Raw genomic sequence first — 23,208 nt, 5'->3', positions numbered from 1 at the left:
TTTTCATTTTGCAAGATAGTTTGAATTTAGTTTACCATAATTGGGGCCAATTATAAAGGGGAAGTAAAATGTTCCTGATAGTTATTATTATTAATAGAGAATAATAGTCAAAGTTATATTATGAGAACAGGAGGTTGCTCAAACATACTTTGTCTATTTAGAATCTAATTATGTGTTGAATAGAAGTCTTTAAAATATGTTTGGCTATTAAGATTGGCTTCTTCTTATTTTTAGGTTCGAGTAAATAAATCTTGTTAAACAAATGGAATATATTCATACAATACATAAATACATATGCATGTGTGTGTACATATAAATATGTACCATGCACACATCATTAATCATCCTGGATCTAATTATTTATAAAAAGATGTATTCCCTTTGTTCTTTCCTATCAGGTATTAATTACATATGAAAACCAAATTTATGGACATTTCCCAGATTGTGCTGAACTGCCCCATGCATGTATATGAATTTCTATGTGTTCAGCATATGACACACAGACTGCCAATTTAAGCATTAGGAAAAATGCAACGAATTTTCCATTAAGTGTGTTCCCTCAGTGAACACCCTCTGTTTTTCTGGCAGGACCCAGCAGGATCTGAAAAATAAGCAGTGCATTGGGAACAATAATGAATATTTATGCTATATGGAATCCTTTTACATTCATTTTCCATCTGCACTCCTAGACCCCCAAATACTAAAATAGAAGAGGGGGTGAGAAGAATAGTGTTATAATTCCTTGGATTAGTGATAAGGAAACATCAATGAAACTGTGAGCCAGCTGATACCTGGGCTGCATGGAGGCACTATTGAGGCAAACTGGAACATATTGGCCATTTGCATTTCTATTTAACACCTCTGCATTACGTGATTTTTGTAAAATGAACTCTAATTCTATAAAATTGTGAAAGGATAGATCTTAGAATATACTAGCACCATTTAATTAAAAAAAGAAGTTATAAATGTGAAAGGAGATGAGAAGAGTCAAAAGAGGATAAACTGGAGAAAATAATAGTTTGAGAGAGAAAATAAGATATTCTTCAGGTATAGTGTCAACCATTAATATGTTAATTCATAGACTTAAGGGAAAAAATATAAAAGCAAGAGTGAAAAACTGTGGATGAACCTATGTTGACTTAAAATAATTTACAAAGACAAGGGTGCCTAGGTGGCTGTCAGTTGAGCATCACACTCTTGATTTCAGCTCAGGTCATGATATTGTGGTGTGTGAGTTCAAGCCCCACTGTGCTGACAGTGCAGAGCCTGCTTGGGATTCTCTCTCTCTCTCTCTCTCTCTCTCTCTCTCTCTGCCCCTCCCTTCCTCACTCTAAAATTAAATAAATAAACATAAAAAAACTAAAATAATTTACAAAGACAAATCCAAGGTGCATTTTGGTGAATGAGCCTTTTTTAATTAAATACTTTTGTCACTTTACTTCAAGGGGCTTGATGAAATTGTTTATGGTAGTTTCCTGCTTGCAGTTTCAGGATCTATATTTGGTAGTCAATGCTAGTAGATTAGGCTTCTAAGTAAACCACAGCTATGGACAAAAGAGTACAAAACATCTGGATGAAAATTGTCCAAATTCTTCTGACAGCCTAGTATTTTAGAAAGTGCAGAGGATGGATATGGATATCACTGTGAAAATAAATCCAGGCATACTTCATTTTATTGCTCTTTATATTATTGCCCTTATCAAACCCTGTGCTCTTTTTTAGTTGAAGGTTTGTGGCAACCTTGCCTCAAGCAATTCTGCTGGCGCACTTTTCCATAAACATTTATCCTACATCTGTGCCACATTTTGATAATTCTCATATTATTTCAAGCTTTTTTAATTCCTTTTATATTTTTATGGTGACTTACGATGTTGTGTTGTGTGCGTATTCTGACCACTCAGGCAAACAGCCATTCCTCTGTCTCTATTCCTCTCTTCAGGCATCTCTATTCCCCTAGACACAACAATATTGAAATTAGGTCAATTAATAACCTTATAATAGCCTCTAAGTATTGAAGTAAAAGGAAAAGTTACACATCTCATTTTAAATTGAAAGCTGGAAGTGAGCAAGCCATGTGAGGAAGGTATGTCAAAAGCTGAGACAGGCTGAAAGCTAGGTGTCTTGTGCCGGTTAGGCAAGTCATGAGTGTAAAGGCAAAGTTCCTGAAGGAAACAAAAAGTGCTCCTCCAGTACGCACATTGAAGGTTAGAAAGCAAAGCAGTCCTATTGCTGAAAAGGAGGAAGTTTTAGTGGTCTGGATAGATGATCAAAACAACCACAGCATTCCCTTAAGCCAAAGCCTAATCCAGAGTGAGCCCCTACCTCTCTTCAATTCTATGAAGGCTGAGAACACTGAGAAAGCTGCAGAAGAAAAGCTGAAGTTAGCAAAAGTTGGTTCATGAGGTTTAAGGAAAGAAGCCGTCTCCATACATCAAAGTGCAGGGCGAAGCAGCATGTGCTGGTGTAGAAGCTGAAGCAAGTTATTTAGAAAACGTTGCTAAGATAATTCATGAATATGGCTACATGAAACAACAGATTTTCAATGTAGATAGAACAGTCTTCTGTCAGAAAAAGGTGCTATCTAGAAATGTCATAGCTAGAAAGGAGGGGTCAATGCCTGGCTTCCAAGGTCCAAGAGACAGGCTGACTCTCTTGCTAGTCATTAATGGAACTGATGACTTTAAGTTGAAACCAAGTCTTCTATTCCATTCCAAAAATCCTAGAGCCCTTAAGAATGATGCTAAATGTCCTCTGCCTGTGCTCTATAAATGGAATAACAAAGCCTGGATGATAGTACATCTGTTTTCAACATGGTTTACTGAATATTTTAAGCCACTGTTGGGATCTACTGCTCAGGAAAAAAAAAACTTTCAAAATATTGCTGTTCATTGATAATGCATTTGGCCCCAAGAGCTCTGATGCAGATGGATAATGAGATTCATGCTGCTTTCATGCCTGCAAACACAACATATATTCTTTAGCCCATGGATCACAGAACAATCTCAACTTTTAAGTCTTATTATTTTAAAAAATACATTTCATAAAGCTATAACAATCACAGATAGTTATTCCTCTGCTGGATCTTGATGAAGTAAATTTAAAACCTTTTGGAAAGGATTTACCATTCTAGATACCATTAAGAACATTCATGATTTATGGAAAGAGGTAAAAAAAAAATATCAGCAGGAAGGGGAGTTTGAAGGAAGTTGATTCCAGGCCTCCTGGATGACTTTGAGAAGAAGAAGATTTCAGTGAGGGAAGGAACTACAGACAGGGCGGAACTAGGAAGAGAACTAGATTCAGAAGGGGAGCTGGGAGATGTCACGGAATTACTGCAATCTCCAGATGAAACTTAGACAGATGAGGAGCTGCTTCTAATGGGTGTGCAAAGAAAGTGGTTTCTTGAGATGGAATAGACTCCTGGTGAAAATGCTGTGAACTTTGCTGAAATGATAACGGAATATGATATAAACTTCTTTGATAAGACAGTTGGCAGAGTTTGAGAGTATTGACTCCAGTTTTGAAAGAAGTTCTACTGTGAGTAAAAAGCTGTTGAACAGCTTCACATGCTATAGAGAAATCATTTGTGAAAGCAATAGTCAATCAATGTGGCAAACTTAATTTTTGTCTCCTTTAAAAATTTGCCACAGCCCTCCCACCTTCAGTAACCACTGCTCTGATCAGTTAGCAGCCACAACATGGGGACAAGACACTGCCAGAAAAAAGATTATAGCCCATTGAAAGCTCAGATGATGGTTAACAATGTTTAGCAATAAATTATTATTTTCTTAATTGTTTAATGTTTATTTTTGAGAGAGAAAGAGAGAGAAAGACAGAACACAACCAGTGGAGGGGCAGAGAGAGAGAGGGAGACACAGAATCTGAAGAAGGCTCCACTCTGAGCTGTCAGCAGAGAGCCCAATGCGGGGCTGAAACTCATGAAGCACGAGACCATGACCTGAGCTGAAGTCAGACACTTAATGGACTGAGTCACCCAGGTGCCCAACCACAATAAATTATTTTTTAAATAAGGTATACAGTGGGTTTTTTCAAAGACATAATACTACTTCATGCTTAATAGACTCCAATATAGTTTAAACATTATTTTCACATGCATTAGGAAACAAAAGAATTCATTTGATTCACTTTATTTCTGTGGTCTGGAAGCAAACCTGAAATATATTCAAAGTATGCCTACAAAGGAAGCCTCATTTACAATGGAGTTGGGAAGCCCTGAAGCAGGAGACCTCTCCTACAACACTACTTGCTATAAGAAGCATAACTCACTTTCCCTAACAAGAAAAAGCTTAGTTTACAACCCCAGCCCATACCCCAGCCAAGGAAGAAAAAATTTCTCCTCGCCTAGCAACAGTCCAGCCAATGAGAACTCAGCAAAAACAGTCCCTCCCAAGTTTCTCCTTTCCTGAATAAAAGCAAGTTCCCCTCCTTTGTTCTCCAGACTTGCCTATTGTTCACCCTAGTTTGCCCCAAATTGCAAATCCCCTCCTAGTCCCAGTAAACTCATTTTGCTGATAACAGAGTTGGTTCTTTGGACATGCATTTCTCAATGATAAACATGAGTATATTAACAAAATGTCATAACATTTCTAATCAAGCTTAATGTCTCCTCAATTTCAGAATTATGTCTAATTTGAAGTGTCTCCAGAATTTTAACTTAATACTAGGATAGCAACATATTGGAGAAAAACAAAAGGGACAAATATTCAGCCTACTTTAAAATTCTGAAGCCTAGCATTGGTGCCTATAATTCGTTTCTCAATATGGAAATTGCCGAGAAAGACTATTCTTAGACCATGTGTATGGAATCTCAAAGCAACCAGTTTAAAATATTAACTTTTAGCGATGAAGGGCTGTAGGGCTTACAGAACATGGTGCTCATTTTAATCTGTGAACAAAAGTAAAATAAACGAGAGAAGTTTTCTCCACTTGGCATTTGGTGTCCTCTTAAATGCAAAAGTGTGACTTGATCACATACAGAGCTTAATTAAAGACCACTAGCTCCGCAAAGAAAGAGCTACCTTAAAGGAAATTGCTGCTCTGGTGCCAGTATCTTTCTGTCCTGTTAAAAAGAAAAATAATTGAACAGCAAAGACTGTGACAGAAAAGTCTAAATGTTCTAGGGACTCTCTCAGACATTTGTTTGAAGTTTTTCTCAAGCATTTTAAGCCTAAGCCACCGCTGGATTCTCCCTGTTGGGAGGACAGAAGTGCTAGAGATCACATGCCCAGGATTGAGCTCAAGATGTGCCGCATCAAACTGTTTACCCCTTGACCTCCTCTCCCTCCTCTGCTGGGCTACACATATTCCGTTTCCTCTAGATTAAGAAAAAAATCAATTTCACCAGTGAAAAAGGCTTTTAACTTAAAGCTAAATTCCCTGAAGTTACAAAAAAAAAAGGGGACAAAATCTCTCAACTTTTTCATAAACTACACTAAAGACCAAATTTCTTGTTACATTATGAGGAAACTTTCACCTATATCCCTGACTCCCTCTGTCTCTGACTTTTCTAAATTAAATAGAAATATGTTGAAAAGAATGAAACCTCTAATACCTCCGTAAATGAAAAGCCTATTACTTTCACTTTGAAGCAGTATATTCTATCACAAGAGTGTAACCTTTGAACTCCACTACATCTTTCATAATCTTTAAAAATACATTTAATTTTATTAAATATTTTTAAAACATTCAATTCTATTACACTTCACCTCAAACACTGTTGCAATAATAACAAAATGCCTGGTGTTCTCATCACGACTTGAAAGACTAGTGCTTAGAGATTGAGGAAGAGTGAAGGAGAGTAAAAAATGAAAACTACATCAGCATGAGAAAATAGGTCATCACATTCCCTCCAAGCTCTTTTGGAGTGCTCCTCAGTCATTGGTTTGTGTACCTGATCATGGCAGAATCAGTCGGACTGGACTGAAATGTTCCTGACATTCAGACTGTTTTCATTCTTTAACACTCTTGTAAAACAAGCAACAAGAGTATAGAGTTTAGGCTTTACTAATAATCATAAGTTTTTGGAACTGGCCATGATGGATTATGCTATGAAGTATTTTAGATCTTATAACATTTTGCTTTCCTGGTCAGAACTCAATAATCACGTATTCATCAACAGGGTGTAACTGGGAAGTATCTTCTGCTTTTGAGCCGGAAATGCTGGCATAATATGAAAATGATCCATATTAAAAATCATTCTACATTACCTTTAAGTTTGAGGTACACAATTTAACTTAATAAGAGACACACAGGCACACGTGCATCTATTTAGAAGCACCTGCTGTATAATAACAGGTAAGAAATATTAATAAGAAATATGAAATAAGAATATAATAAGAAATACTCTAAAAGCCACATCTTCATAGATAATTTTTATATTTTATACTGTGGTTTTACTGAAAGTGTATTTTATCCTTTCTGTTTTCTTTGGCTAATTGTTTTTGAATGATTTAAACAACAATTACTTGAAACAAAGTGTTGTTTTGTTTATCTTCTCTCAAGGTCTGGAAGAATAAGTTTTTCTACCTTTAGCCCCAGACCATCATGTCATAAGCATATATATAATATATACCACACACACACACACACACATTATATACACATATATATTTAAAGGGAAACATTTAAAGGGGAATGCTTCTATGAAAACTCTGTCCACCGATAAGCAAACAGGAGCATCTTTTCAAATAATCTCCTTCAATATAGGAAAACTAAAGAAACTAATTTGCAGGAAAGCTGTATTATCTTGGTTCAATAGTTTAGGGCAGTAAATAAGCACATAGATATGTAATGAATAATTGATTGATTCAACATATTGAATAATATGTGCCAAAATTTTTGGTCTACTCTCTAGGCACAAGAAAGAAATGATCTCCTGGCTTACTGTAGGCTACCCAAAAACTCTGCTAGCAACTTGTGTGTACCGAAAATTACACATTGTAGTGTCATTCTCTTTACCTTGGAACAAATGCTAAATGCACATACTGTACTTCAAGAGTAAGGATTTCTTTTAAAATCTTTTATTCTTCATAAAATTATTATGATACCAAGTTAAAAAAATATCAGTATTTTAAAAACCATGGCCTTTTCAGCTCCAAAATGGAAAGATCTTAGAAATCATAATTCTCAACATTAAAAGAAGAAAAACCTGAACAGACTAAAAATTAATGATCTTTCTTGGGCTAATCAGAAAACCGAGGTTGCAGGGCAAAAGAAAAAATAAATGCCATATAAACACTGTACTCTAGTTTTGGGAAACAGTAAAGTTTTTTCCCACAGGAGATAGGTTAAACATTTTGAAACTGCTCATCATGTATGGTCAAATTGAGCAATTAAATAAATGCATGGCTAATGATGGGAACCAGGGTTCTCCAATGTTGGAGTAAGAGTAGAGATAAGCAAAAGAATGAGGCTAAAATGATCCATGTAGTAATGGATTAGTGATGGGAACACCATTTCCAATTCATGTTTAGTTTAATATAGATACAAATGGTCACATAAAGAAATATTTATAGGCGTGTGTATAGAGATGGGTATATATTTCATTGCTGCATCAGCTGAGAGGGCCTACAAGCAATGATACATACTCCAGTATCAATGAGATTGCCTAGCTCCTAGATTGTCAGTTTATACCATTCTCCAATAAAGGACACCAGGGCTCCTTACAGAGGCAGCTGATACTAAATTGAGGTAGAATATATACAAGGTAGTCCCAGAGCATAGTGTTGCACCAGAAAGTAAGAAAGTGTTCAAACAGGGACACCTGGGTGACTCAGTCGGTTAAGCATCTGACAGGCTCAGGTCATGATCTCGCAGTTCGTGGGTTCGAGCCCCGCATCTGACTCTGTCCTGACAGCTAGCTCAGAGTCTGGAGCCTGTCTTCAGATTCTGTATCTTCCTCTGTCTATGACCCTCCCCTGCTCACATTGTCTCTCTCTGTCTCTCAAAAATAAATAAACATTTAAAAAATGTTCAAACAACAAACAACACATCGATGAGGATATGTGAAAGTGGCACAGGATCCAAAAGAAAGATTCCCAAAGCACTGCAGCTAGACAATTAGAACAATAAAGTGGGATCAGATTATAAGCCAAAGTTTATATATCTATGAATCCATATTCCATATAATTGAATGGTGAATAAGACACACACACACACTTATAAATATATATATATATATATATATATTATTCCAAAGAGTATAGTACAAAAGGCGGGGGCAGGGAGAGTAACTTTCCAGTGGCATAATCTGACAATACTTTCTAAACCAAATGAGCAAGGGCAATGTAATATGGTAAAAAATAGTATTTTACTCATAATCCCAGTCTAACCATGAGAAAACCACAATACAAATCCCAATGGAGGCATTCTACAAAATTACTTGACCATTACTTCCCAAATTAGGGAAGAGTATCAAAAACAAGACAAGTCTGAGAAATTCCTACAGCCTGAGGAGACATGACTACATAAATACAATGTGGTTCCTGGATGAAATCCTGGATCAGGAAAAAGGTAAAAACTGAACAAAGTATTGACTGTATTTAATAATGTGTCAAAATTGCTTCATTCATTACAATAAACGACTGCATTAATATAAGATAATAAAAATAGAGGAAATTGGATGTCAGCTACATAGAAACTCTGTAATAGCTTTGTAATTTGTCTGTAAATCTGAAGCATTCTAAAGATAGGTTATTAAAAATAACATACTCAGAATGAATGTGTAACATAACACTGTGAAAGGAGCCTCTTACCATCCTATGTCAATATGGCTAAAACACTTGCAAGGAACTACTGTCAGTCATCAAGTTGATTCTTGAGGACTCAAGGCCATGACCTAGTTCCAAAGACAGCATGGTGCATTCATTTAGGGCATAAATCAGAAGGCAGAAAGGGCACAGTTAAAGTGATTCAATGGCAAATATTCCTTAGATTAAAGGTTTTGAAGATATGGGAGGATTGTAACAAGAACCCAGTTCTTGAAGGGGACAGGTAGGAAGAATTTAAAACATCAAACAAAGTTTGACTTTTTGAAGTGGGTAGATGATGACGCCTACAAAAAAATGTGATTTTTTAAAAAATGTTTTTCCCCTCTGGCACAGTATTTGCGACGCTGTCTTCTTGGGTTTACAAGGCTATTTACCGAGAGTGTGTCTAAGAGATTTAATACGAAGCAGTTAAATGTTTTTTAATGCAGGCAAATATTGAACATATAATGCACAAAAGGTTATTTAAGCAATTATGGAATCTAAAATTTTTAATTTTTTTAATGATGTTGAATTTCAATTAGGGATTGAATACATTATAAAAATAGCTGTCTTGTGTTTTGATTCAGTTAAAGTTTTGATTAGCATTATGCTTTGCACGCTTTTTCGAAAAAGTCCACAACACTTCTGCATTCCTCATGGCAAACTGAAATTAATTTCAGTTCTGTAGAAAAAGAAAATTATTTAACCAGGTTTTTTTCATTTGTTGTAAATATATTAAGAGTTATAGAAATCAGTGTTTAGACATAAGACACAAAGCAAAGAGCTGAAAGAAGTTATGAATGAGTGAGCACAATCTATGGGGCTTGCAGAATACCTTCTCTTCAGTACTAATTTAAATATTTACTGAATGTTAATATTCAGATCTAGATGTGTATGCTTTTTTCCTAAAGGTTTAGGAAAGAAATGATGAATGTTGAGCTCAGAATTAAAATAGCCTATTTGAGAGAGAAGAGGTTTCTGGCATCCTATTATTGTTCTTTTATGAAACATGATTTATTTCCCCTACTGATCTCATCCCTGATTCTTACATTTCAGTGTTTAACTACAAACTTAAGATTAGAAGTGTATTCATGCATCGTTTGGTAAGGAATGAGGGGTTTCTGATGATAGGTGAAATACATTATAAACCAGGGTGTTTGTGGAAAATGAAACAGACAGAAACAAACTTAAATTTAAGAGGTTTTTTTCTAAGTTCCCGTATTTTCCAAGTCCTTGCCTGGTCTTCTTTAACTGTGCTTTGCTCCAGTCTCTGGAGCCAAGACCATGTTCCTGGAGACCTCACACCTGTCTGAACCATACTCTGAGTCTAGAAAGAGCACCCCAGGCTATCCTCAAGGTCTGACACTTGCCACTGGAGCACACATCATCCATTTGATGGTGGTCATTGGGTGGTTGTTTGCAGGAGTGGGTGCCTGAAGCTCAGACATTCAGACTAAAGAGTCCGTAGGCATGTGTAAACAGCCCTGACAGAGCAGAACAGAGCCAACTCTAGGAAGGGAAAGGAAAGAACCGCTGGCGGGGACCTTCATTTTTGGGCACTGAAATGTAAAGGGTAGATGTCTTCACAATTATGTTTTTCCCTACTACATGAGAAATATTAGTTTAGTTAAGAGGAAAAACATTTTGAATGTAATATAAAAAAGTGACATTTTAGGTGTTTCAGACTTGCTGTAAAAATTGAATTTCAGGTGTGTTCCTGAATACTTTGCAAACTGAGTTCTTCTCAATTTAATGTGCATATGCATCACTTGTGGATCCTGTTAAAATTTGGATCACTGGGGCCTGGGCTTCTGCATTTTTAAGTTGCTCACCTAGAGACAGTGTTTTGAGTAGCAAGGTTGTAGAAGATGGCAAACAATGTAAGACTGGTTTGGTCTGAGGCATAGTTATTTCTAACTGCATTATGGGAAGCAGTGATGGTACAGTGTGATTTTCTAACTGCATTATAAGAACAGCAATGGTAGGAAAATAGGAATTTAAATTTTTTATTTATATTCTTTTTAATGAAATTATTACTTTGCAAAAAATGTATATCTCATGTCACCCCTTTTCTGCCAAAGCAGCCAGTCATTGCAGCCTGTGTATAGTTGACTGAAAGATTCCATACATTAGTTCTAATTCACCAATGATATGTATACCTAAGCTAAAATAATTTGTTAACTTTTATTTATGTTCTTCACAAATTTAATACAGTTTCACCTAAGAAATCCACGTATATACTAAGTTTACAAAACCATTTGTTTTAGATTTAACAATGGTCCTGTTGAATTCCTTTTTCTACTAACATAACAAGGGTTTACTGTATCTTTATAGAAACAATGAAGATCAACTCAAAGAAAAAGGGATCTATCACAATGTTTTGTTGAAAATGCAGACCAAACTATACAAAGGCAAAAAATAAAATGAAAGAAAGAGAATGGTAGAAGTTCACCAATATCCAAATTACAAGATATTTTTAATTAAAAAATTTTTTTAATGTTTATTTATTTTTGAGAGAGCGAGAGACAGAGACAGAGAGAAAGAGAATATGAATGGAAGAGGGGCAGAGAAAGAGGGAGAGGCAAATTCTGAAGCAGGCTTCAGGCTCTGAGCTGTCAGCACAGGGCCCTATGCAGGGCTTGAACTCAACCATGAGATCATGACCTGAGTAAAGCCAGACACTTAACGGACTGAGCCTATCTAGGTGCTCCTATAAGGCATTTTGATGTTGAACTCTTGGCTGAGCTGTTGCCATTCGGGCATTCATACCTCCTGTGCATCCTCTTCATACCTGTTTCTGCTCCCAACCTCTATTTACTACTCTTGCTTGATATATGTATTAAATTCAAATTCTAATTCTTATTTTACTTTAGTTTAATATAGAATATGTATGAAAAATTATGAAAGGCAAATCAGTTGAAATACTTAAGGTAAACCAGCATTTAATGAATATGTTCTATCACATTAACGTCACCGACCCCATGGGGTGAATTATCTTGGACTATTTCTGTAAATCCAAGGACAAATATAGCTAAAATTGGTTGTTCCTTGGTTTTCTTAATAAGGAATATTTCTTTTTATTAATCAAAACTATTAATAATTTTAACTTTGAGAACATCATTCTAGCTTTAATAGAGTTTATAAAGATCTTCCTAAAATGTAGGATTAATAAAGAGGAATCACATGTAATGCTGTATTTCATAAATAATTCAATTTGCACATATGGATTTTAAGTAATTGGTAAGTTTATTGTCTTTTTGTTCCAGACTATAGTTTTTGGGGTTTTTTTTAATTGAGAAGGAATTTATATGTTTCTAATTTATGCATTCTTTATAGGTTCAGAAGGTCATTTTGTATTGAGTGGTCCACTAAGCAAGTTATATATTTTATGTAAAAGGCCTAAAATTTTTTAACAAATTTAATCCCCTCATGGCTATAGATTGGAGAACACCTTAGGTTGATTAGCTTTTAATGCATAGTTCTTAAAAGAGTTCAATCTACCTCTAACGCCATACAAGAAAAAGAACAGATATTAAGAAAATAAGAAAGAAGTGGAAATAGGGATAGGGAGTTGAATGTATACATAGGGGTGTATGTGTTATTAAGCTAAAACCACATAATACCGTCCTGTCCTAACACAAATAACCTGGATTTGATATTGCTTCTTAGTATGACATTTAGATAGGAGATTTTGATTTGTTTAAGGATACCCATACAGCTGAATTAAACTTGAAGGGATTTATGCCTAAGTCTGGAATTATTTAGCATATAATAAACTAATTACATACAGATACATCAGTGTTACAGATCAAGAATAGGATAGTTTTCTACTCCAGTTTTTCTTATGTCTTACAAATTGTGGTAGAATGTAGATTGTTGATATCTCTGTAGTTCTAATTTTATGGCTTCAAAACTTGGTTTTAAATTTGGTATTCTCTGAATCATCATTTTAGGTAGGTCTGGAGGAAAATATAAGCAAGTCAAGGCAAAATAAAGGTTAATATCAAAACAGAAAATACAGACTAAATTAAATTTAAATTAATTCCCTTTTCCTGATTTTTTTTAATACTCTAAATTTTACCAACTATTACTTTGATGTATAATGAAACTTCTCTCCTCTCTCTCTCTCTCTCTCTCTCTCTCTCTCTCTCTCTCTCTTTCTGGTAAAGTATTTATATAGAGTCTATTTAGTTATTCCTTCAAGAACAATGTTTCCATACACTTATCATCCATCTATGCCTTTAGTGAACATTCATTCTCGTGTCAAAATGACTCTTATCCTTTGATATGCGGACTGTTGTACTGCACAACATGAAAACCAGAGCAAAGTTAGTGCAGTTATGACCTTTTATGATTACCACAATTGTTTCCCTATTAATATGTTCTAACATGATGTTAGTTGTCAAAAACCCACAAGTGACTGTTGGCTACTGTGTGCAGTTTGCCCCCAAGCCCCATTTCTCCCATCCTTAGAGTTCTATGCCTTACCTTTTAAAATAATATATTTTATTCCAAAGTAGAATATGATTAATGTTAAGGAATATCTAAAAATGGCTTATAACCTCATCTCCCAACACCGTAAAGTTTATATTTTTTATGAACATAAATTTTATATATTGGTATAAAACTCATATGACAGAACAAAAATAGATTCCTGGTTTTTCCTTAATGTTGTGATAAGGTGTTGTTAAATGTCTTTGAAAAATGGGTACTTGTGGGAGCATCTGGCTGGCTGGCTCAGTCAGTTAAGTGTCAGCTCTTGATTTCAGCTCAGATCCTGATCTCATAGTTCATGAGTTCGAGCCCAAACTCAGGCTCTCTGCTATCTGAACAGAGCCTGCTTAGGATCCTCTTTCTCTGTTTCTCTCTCTGCCTCTCCCCTGCTGTGCATTCTCTCTCTCTCTCTCTCTTTCTCTCTCTCTCTCTCTCTTTCTTTCTCTCTCAAAGACATTTTTAAAAATTTTTTTAATGTTTATTTATTTTTGAGAAACAGAGTGCAAGTAGGGGAGGGGCAGAGAGAGGGAGAGATACAGAATCTAAAGCAGGCTCCAGGCTCTGAGCTGTCAGCACAGAGCCCAAAGCAGGGCTTGAACTCACAGACCGCAAAGTCATGACCTGAGTAGGAGTCAGGCACTTATCTGACTGAGCCACCCAGGCACCCTCAACATAAAGAAACCTTTAAAAAATGAAATTTGTGGTTCACCAATGCTTTTTGTGCATTTATTAATTCAAACATTTAACTCTTGGTCAATATTTCTGATAAAAACTAATACATCAAAGGACTGAAATTATAAGAAGTACTGATACTATCATTGTGACCATAATTTTTTTACCCAAAAAATTACTACAAGTTATTTCTGGTTTGTAAGATAACTAAGGTAGTGTATATTTATTAACTAGCCACTTTAATTTGTGTCCTTATTAATTATTGTTTTTAAGTTGATTCACTTTATCCTAAGGATAAAATACATTATGTATTTATAAATGATACTATTTCACAAATTCCTTTCAATTGTTATGCCCCTTATTTCTATTCCATATCATACTGCATTGGTTAGACCTTATGAAACATAATGATAAGAGAGTGCAAACATGATATACTCTGGATATCTAGATACCTCTGAGTTTTTACCTCTGTGGTTTTAGAATATCTTCATATTCTCAATATCATAGATGTAGACAGATTTCATCTCGTTGACCCTAGTGTCCTCAGCAATGAACAGGGCCTTGCATGTATTAGAGTCAAGACATATATGTTTAATGAATTTATGCAGGATTAGGTGTACCCTTTACCACATATCCAGCACTGTCCCTGATTCTTGCATATTCAACTTTCTAGAAATTCTCCATCATCTTACACCAGCTTCATTTTCATCCATTTTAATTTATCTTCCTGTAGTTGGGACAGACATTTTGACATGTTTCCCACATTCAAGTCCCTCACTATGGTTGACTTAAGAAAGTCATGACACCAAATATTTGTCAAATTTTCTTCCAGTTCCTATACCATCCTAAGGAGTAAATAGGAGAATACAAGGATAAAGTTATTTTTTTCCCCTTTCAAAGGCACCATGTTTGTTTTCCCATTCATGGCCCCATGTTTGGTTAATTAAAAGGGTGTTGCTAATCTTTTACTGCATTCAGGCTCTCTCTCTGTAGGTTAAATACAAGTGGGAGAAATGAGTCATGGGAGATTGCTATAGCAATCAGCTCAGTTTGCAGTTTCTTTTGTGCCTCTAAAAAGGGAGCTGGTCTTTTCTACTGTCCCCACTGTCTGGTTCTTGGATTCCCTGGACTAATGGCATTCATGATAATCTTTAATTTACACACTGTCCTGGTCTCCCTTTGAACCTCCACATTTTACTTGTAGAAACAACATCTTAGACAAGATGCAAGCACCCGTGGAGAAATTCATTCCCCACCTTTGTTTCCAGGAAACATGCATCATTTCCCAGGCAAGATGGATGCAGTTTGAGTGCTCTGGCTGCTAGTAAGCAGGCTGTGGAAAATGGCAGAGTTTGGTCTGCTGTTGATGCTGGGACTGAGGGAGCAAAAGTATGTGAGGGGAAAGAAACAAAACGTATGCATTTTGGAAACTGACATTTTTTAAAAATATTTATTTATTTTTGAAGGAGAGAGACAGAGTGTGAGTGGGTGAGGGGCAGGAGAGGAAGACAGACACAGAATCTAAAGCAGGCTCTAGAGCCTGATGCAGGGCTTGAACTCAGGAGCCATGAGATCATGACCTGAGCTGAAGTCAGATGTTTAAGAGACTGAGCCACCCAGATACCCCTGGAAATTGACATTTTAGAAAGTGAAAGATACATTTTGTCAATTCAGGGCCACTGACTTGATAGTTAAGGTAAATTCCCCAAAGGTTCTGCTTATAATTTGTATGTAAGATATAGTTTCACCTGTTCTGTGAATTGGTAATTTTTTCAAAAATCTACTAGCCATTTAGGTGAGATGTCTAAAAATCTGTGAGAAAGGTGTTATTTAAACTAGAAGTCTGCTCTTGTGCTTGCTTTTTCTCTCTCATTTTCCATAAAACTTTTATTTTTCTGACTACTCAAATTAAAACAAATCAAGTGTGATATAATGTGCAAAATGTACAACATAAGATATTAAAATTTCTAAATCTCCCATTCTCCAGGATGGCCATTGCTAATTTGGTATCTTTCTTGGCAAATTTTTATTCGTATGCAAGCACAACATTTCTGAAATGAAACACAGTACGAGACTGGAGAGGTTCCAAGGAATTATGCAAAAAAAAAAAAAATAATTTAGCAAGTAATTTGGACTAAACAAAGTTATTTTGTGGACAGGTTTTTCAGAACCTACAATACACTCATGTGCCTTAAAAATCTCATATAAAAATGAATAAAATATGCGTCAATTCCCAGGCAATTTGATTATACAGATCACGTAGCTCTTTCTGTGGAACTAATATTCTGTTAACACACTTTGAAAAACACTGCTTCGATCTTATTCTTCTGTAACATGTTTTTTAGACAATATAGGGTTGATGTCATTTTCGTACCGATGCACTGTTTTCTCAACACTTAATATGGTTGCATATTATTCAATGAATGGACACTTCACAATTATTAAATTTGCTATCAACTAGCACTTTGACTGTTTTTAGTGTTTTTCTACTAAAAACACTAACTACTACAGTCTTTGTCAATACATCTCTAGCTTATGATCTCTTCAGACAAATCCATAGAGATGAAATTGATACATAGGGTGAACATCCATCCAGAAAGACAGCGCCAATTTTCATGCTCCCAGCAATAACACATGAGCATGTCAGATTTTGGACACCTGAGAACAATATTTCAAACATTTTAACCTTCACTAATCTAATAGGTTAAAAACATTATTTTAATTTGAATTTTGTATTTTTTCAATTGTATATGACTGACAGTGCATTTTTATATGCCTGTTGTCCATTCACCTTTTTCATTTTTGAGTTACATGTAAGTGACTTTGTTCACTTTTTTCCCTATTTCAGTGTTATTAATTTTTAAATAAACAATAGCATTTTGTATTGACCAAGGATAACCCATAGTCTTGCATATACTTTGCATACCTTTTTGTGTTAAGATCATCAAGATTGTCCTTTTTTCTTAGTTCTACTGATATTGGTGCCATATTAAAATTACCCTTTATATACCTATTCTTTCTGTTTATAAATTATACAAAACAGTTACCTTATACTTTTAGTATTTTTAAACTTTTAAAATATATACTTAAATAATTAAACAAACTTGTTTTGATATGCAATATTGTATTCTAATCTTTAGATTTAAATATAACACTGTACCTCAGTCCATCTGATTTGTCTTGTTGGATTTAGTGCTATATTATAATCTAATTTTGTTTTGACTATCAAGTCTGTGGTTTATATTAATTATTGTTCATGGCTCTATTTTGTTTTGTCTTCCATTCAAATTTTTAATAAAACTTTACAGTATCAGAGAACTTCTTCAAGCAAGAAATCTCAAAGTACTTAATGTCATAAACAATCCAGGGTGAATGTCAGATAATGATAATAGAAATTAAAACTCAGCATAAACATACCATATTGAACCTATACTTTGCCATTATAGCTTACTAAATCCTGCATTTTCTATTTCTGTAGTTATTGATTTTTTAAGCAAATATTTTTTTCATTTGTTGCTTTTCTAAAATTATAATTTTCCTTTACAAACAGCTGCCTCAATGAGTTTGTTATAAATCTTAATTAGTTCCAGCCTTACATAATCAAACTGTAAAGTAAGTACAGATTTACAGTGGGGGAAAGAGTTGAAATTAGGCAGCTAAGATCATTTTTATCCTGGCCTGCTTCTCTACTGTCAGTTATGACATATTGGAGTGACATGACAATCACTAAACTGACTCCTCATCCTTTCATTTCCAAACCCTATGAGTGTACTTTACCATGTATACACAGCCATAATATTTTTTCTCTGAAACTCTGCTCAAGCTACTCAAGGGTCTAGAACATCACCACCTTCCCTGTGCACCCTCAATAAATATTAATTACCACCACTAATTAGAAATGTTGACACATGCATTTCTAATTACAATTGAGGTTACATCTGAAGAGAAGAAGGTTTCAGTTAATTAAATATCAGGGAATATTTTCACAAGATTGGAGACATTTGACAAAGCAATCAAGGCCTAAGCATATTGTGAGCATTTTTGAGTCCTAACACATTGCTTTAAATATTCCGAACTAGAAATAGCTCCGTTTTTGAACAGGCTGTTTAACACTATAGAGGTATGTGTTTTCCATTCTGGGAGACTTCTATTAACCTATGTGTTGATTTAAGAGCTTAAATGGAAAATGATTATACATATAATTCATTGTTATTAAGTTCTAAAATATTTTTTGTCCTGCCAGCACTCTCAAGGTGTTACAATAATGCAAAATCATCATCATCATCATCTGCAATCACTGTAAAAATTTTGAAGAATAATAATCTTCTCACACAATGAATCAAATGTCCTACTATAGTATCATAGAGTCTTCCTAGTCAGGTATCACACAACATTTTAATCATTTCTACAGAGTTAATTAGATTTTTGGTGATCTCTTGACCGATTTGATATATGCCACAATACAATCGCTATCCACCTCTACCCTAGCTAAGAAAGGAATTCTTGGAAAACAGTCTGTGTAACGTGGCTGTACAAATGCATAATCTGGAAGGAAATCATCCTATTGGGTCTGTATACAATTTCACTATTGAATTTCTGTTTTGGCAATGGAAGCTTAGTAAATACACTGTTGTATTTGTATAAGTAACATTGCCCTGTGTATGGAAGGGCAAGAGGCCTTAACAAAGAATCAGATTTGAGTACTCTGTGGTACCAGAATGTGGGAGCATATCTTTTGTCTGTGAATTACCATCACTTAATTTGTATTTTAGAAGATATCCACAATTTCCTTGTGCTCTAAATTACTGTGTCCACTGTTGAAAAACAATACACATGTCTACATGTCTTGATAAAGGAGTAATAACAACTTTTGTTCTGGACTATCTTTTCAAGGATGTTTGCATAGAAAACATAGCAAACATAGTTTGCATAAGCATGTTAGATAGAAACAGTGTTTTTCTCTGGGGCACAGAGCAAGTATCTTCTCTGTTCAGCGTAACAAGAATAACATCTCCCTCCAAGTAATGTTGCAAGCACCTCAGTATAAAGATTGGACCTTTCTAGGTTTGGTGCTCCTTAGATCACAAAAACCAACTGCTTGGTTGGCATCCCCCTTTGCTGCTCTCTGTCAACCTTATTTGACTTTGAGAACAAGGTGGGTTGATGAAAACATAAAGTTCATTCTGTCTGCTATGCAGTGAGTAATAAAGTCCATTGTCTTTGATGTAGGGATCTCATGTCATCTGTCAGTTTCCATGAAACTATGGCCGGTTAACTTGTTAGTTTGGAATGAGGATGAAACCTCACCCTTCACAGTTCTCGACAGCCACATATAGGATATATGTTCAATTCTCCCGGGCATATCTTATAAGAAAATTGAAAAAAGCTAAATATATCTGGAGTAGGATGCTGGTCTAAAAATTAGAAGAGAGAATGTAAAGAGACAAAGATGTATTTCTTAGAAAGTAACCTAGAAATGACTCTATAGTTATTTTTACATATTGAAAGCTTGCTATTTAAAAGAGGGATAAGATTTATTCTATACTTTTTCAGAATCCAGAAGTCATAAGGATACAAATCCTCACTTATATAATGAATAATACTTGTACTGCTTATATTGAAAATATTACCTAAATTACCATAACAGTAATGTTGCTACTCAACAAACTAGGGGTGTTGCAACATTGTACTGGGAAATGTAGAGACTACCAGACTCAGTGATGGGGATATTTGTCTTCAAGCAGAGTGCAAACTGAGTTATAAAGTATTACATTTTTTCATCTGACAATGAATGTCATAAAATTTATGGTAAAGGAGATATTTAATTGTTAATACTGTAGCACCTGGAAAAAATTGGGGTTCATAAGAGCTGGGGAATTTAAGAAATATATCATGTAATGGTAAAATTTACAGTTGGCCCTTGAGATTGAACCAAATTCGCCAGAAGGAATGGGGGTGATCAAGAATCCTACCTGCATTATAAAGTTGAACTTATCTGACCCAAAAGAAAATGAACTGGAAAGGAATTGTTGACAAATTATAGAAGAGTTACTATTAGCACAGTGAAAAAATTTTATAACACTGAAACGGAGTTCACATCAGTTTGTAGTATTACTTGATTATTGCCTAATTTTTTACAGTTATGAACGACATAGTTTTTTCAAATTTAATTGTATTTTGCAAAAGTACGTCACTGTTTTTACTTATTTATATTGAGTTCATTATATACCTAACTTACCATAATCTCATGACAATGAACCATATTAAAGAATCACCTAAGTATTGGCAAAAGTTTTTAAATCTATGCATTATATTTTATCATTTAACTTCTTGTAAATATCTCTAGTGAGACATCTCCTCTAGGCATTCCATAACATTTAGAAATACAGTGATCACCAATAATTAATACTTTAAAAACTAATAACTCCCTAAGGAAATAATGCTGATTTTTAAGTTCCTTCTAAAATGAGGTAGCAATGTCTTTCAAACATCCTGGCAATTAGCAGTCCTAAAAAGAATATTCAAAGATACAAATTAACAGTTCTTAAAAAGGAAAGACTTTATAAACTCTTCTGAAAATATCTTAACTTCTTCACAGGTGCTGATATTAAGTGGGTGTTACTAATATAGTCAAGAACTATCATCTTGAGTTATCTATAATATCCTGAAGCAAACAAAATAAGTAATTAACTTGAATAAAGAGAGCTCAATTGTGAAATTAAACTGAAATCTAATTTCTCATGATATTTCTTCTTAGTAAATTAGGTATTTTTATACATGCAACAAAAGACAAAAGCAAAATAAATTCATATTTGTAAGAAATCTATATTTAGGTTTATATTTTATTGCAGAGAAGATTAGATATTTGATTAAAAGATACTCATTCTTATAGATACAAATATGTTATTTAATCATAAAAATGTTTTAAAATATGTTTTTTTCTTATTCTTGGTCTGATCCCTAAATATAGATTTATAAACACTCTTTTTAACACATTTGGCTTCATGAAGAAGCAAGAGATTTGGACATGTACAGAGACACAGTTTTTATTGTAGGAGGCTATCAAAAAGAGATGGATTCACAAATCTACATATTGATCTATTCTGAAAATAATAACTTTACTGACACTTAGAAAAATACACCCCTGTAAAAAGGCATTGTCTTGCAAGGAATAGAGTGAAGTATTTTTTTTTACAAAAGAGATTCACTTCAGCATGATAATTTTGCCAGAATTCTCTACAAACATTCTTTAAACTGTTAAAGACACAGTAGGTCACAATAAGACAATGGATATTTTGGGGTTCCTGGGTGGTTCAGTTCATTGAGCATCCAACTTTTGGTTGTAGCTCAGGTCATGATCCCAGGGAAATGATACTGAGCCCTGCATCATAATCTTTGCTGGGAGAGGAGCCTGCTTAAGATTCTCTCTTGCTCTCTCTCTCTCTCTCTCACTCTCTCTCCTTTCCCTCTGCTCACACACTCTTTCTATCAATAACAAAAAAGAAGACTATGAATATTTCTGTTCCTCTAGTATCTATAAGTCAAATACAACTGCAGTTAATGAAATATCATTTACTTTTGATTCCAGATGGACTTGAAAATGTAAAATAAGCATACATAACTTCTCCCTTAGCAAGAAAAGGACAAATCAAGCTCAATAGCTGAGTTCTTTTTCTTTCTTTCTTTCTTTCTTTTTTTTTTTTTGGTAGGGAGAAGAAAAAATATTTGATTCTAAAGTAAAAATAATAGTTGTCTTCTTATTAGTGACAATTCAGGTAATGACCTGTATGAAACTCCCAAGAATAAACAAGCAAGTAAACAAACAAATAAATAAATAGAAGTAAAATGAAACAGTAGCCATCACCCTATTATTTCAGTTTATTCTGATGTTTTAATACATATATCCTTTGTATGACTTGATTTGGATGCTTGTTGTAATTTTGTGAGATCTTGCTTCACTTCTGCTCCTGATGGATCTCCATAAAGTCCCAGTGGCCCTACCACTCAAAATATACTTTCTTAAAAATTTGCTTCTTCTGTGAAATGCTGCTTCAAAAACCACTAAGACATTAGTCCAGGAAACCTTGTGATGTCAATAAAACAAATTTCCTTGATTGTTTTATTTGGATGTAGCAGAGGCCAACAGAATGGAAGACAATAGAGAAATACCCAAAATGACTAATCATTGTTTCAATAACTTCATTAAAAGGAATTGTATAATTTGGGTCTTGGGTTTCCTAATGTGTGATTCTTGGTGACTAATTTTTCTTTATGTCTCTTTAACAAGGAACATACCTTCCAGAATTCCTGAGAATAGTGATTGTCACCCTTGGTTACTACTTTTTCTGTATGTTTTTGGTGAAAGACAAGTTGTAAATTTTAGATATGACTTAAAGATACCTGTTACTCTTTATCACTCTGTAGACCTCACTGGCCACAGATTTTCTTCTTATTAAAACAAATACTAAGTTGTGACTGAAAAAAATCCATTTATAAAAGTTAATCCTAAAAGTGCACACATCTGATAACAGAACGTCAAAACATGAGAAACAGAAAGTGTTAGACCCCAGTATAACCACTGTTGGAGATTTTTATACCACTGTCTTACCAGTTGATAGAACTAAAGGATATTACAGAACAAAATTCTAAGGATATAGAAGATTTGATTAGCTTTGTCAACTTATTTGAACGTATTTACATTAATAAAATATTACATAAAACAACTATGGGAAAAAAAATACTCTTACATGCGAACATAGTTTGGACCACAAGTCTAAACAAATATTATCAGCTCAAATTAGTTGAGAATATTTTGTCTGAATTATCATTTTAAATTAGAAATTAATAAGATAGCCAAAAATTTAGAACATATCTAGAAATAAGTGAACATATCATAGATAACCTGTTGGTCAAAGTAGAAATCAGAGGGAAAATAAAATTTGATTTGGAATGACAGGTAATGAAAGCACAATATATCAAAACTTGTGGAATGTAATGAAATTTAGTGATCTCTTCTCAAACTATTCCAAAAAATAGAAATAGGAGGAAAACTTCCAAATTCATTCTACGAAGCCAGCATCACCTTGACACCCATACCAGACAGAGACCCAGTAAAAAAGAAAACTACAGACCAATATCCTTAATGAATACAGATGCAAAAATACTCAAAAAGATACTGGCAAATCGAATTCAACAGCATATAGAAAAAAATTATCCATCATGATCAAGTGGGATTCATCCCTGGGTTACAGGGCTGGTTCAATATTCGCAAATC

The sequence above is a fragment of the Suricata suricatta genome, chromosome 7 (genome assembly GCF_006229205.1).
Source record: "Suricata suricatta isolate VVHF042 chromosome 7, meerkat_22Aug2017_6uvM2_HiC, whole genome shotgun sequence".
Classification (NCBI taxonomy): domain Eukaryota; kingdom Metazoa; phylum Chordata; class Mammalia; order Carnivora; family Herpestidae; genus Suricata; species Suricata suricatta.
Note: the sequence above shows the minus strand (reverse complement) of the source record.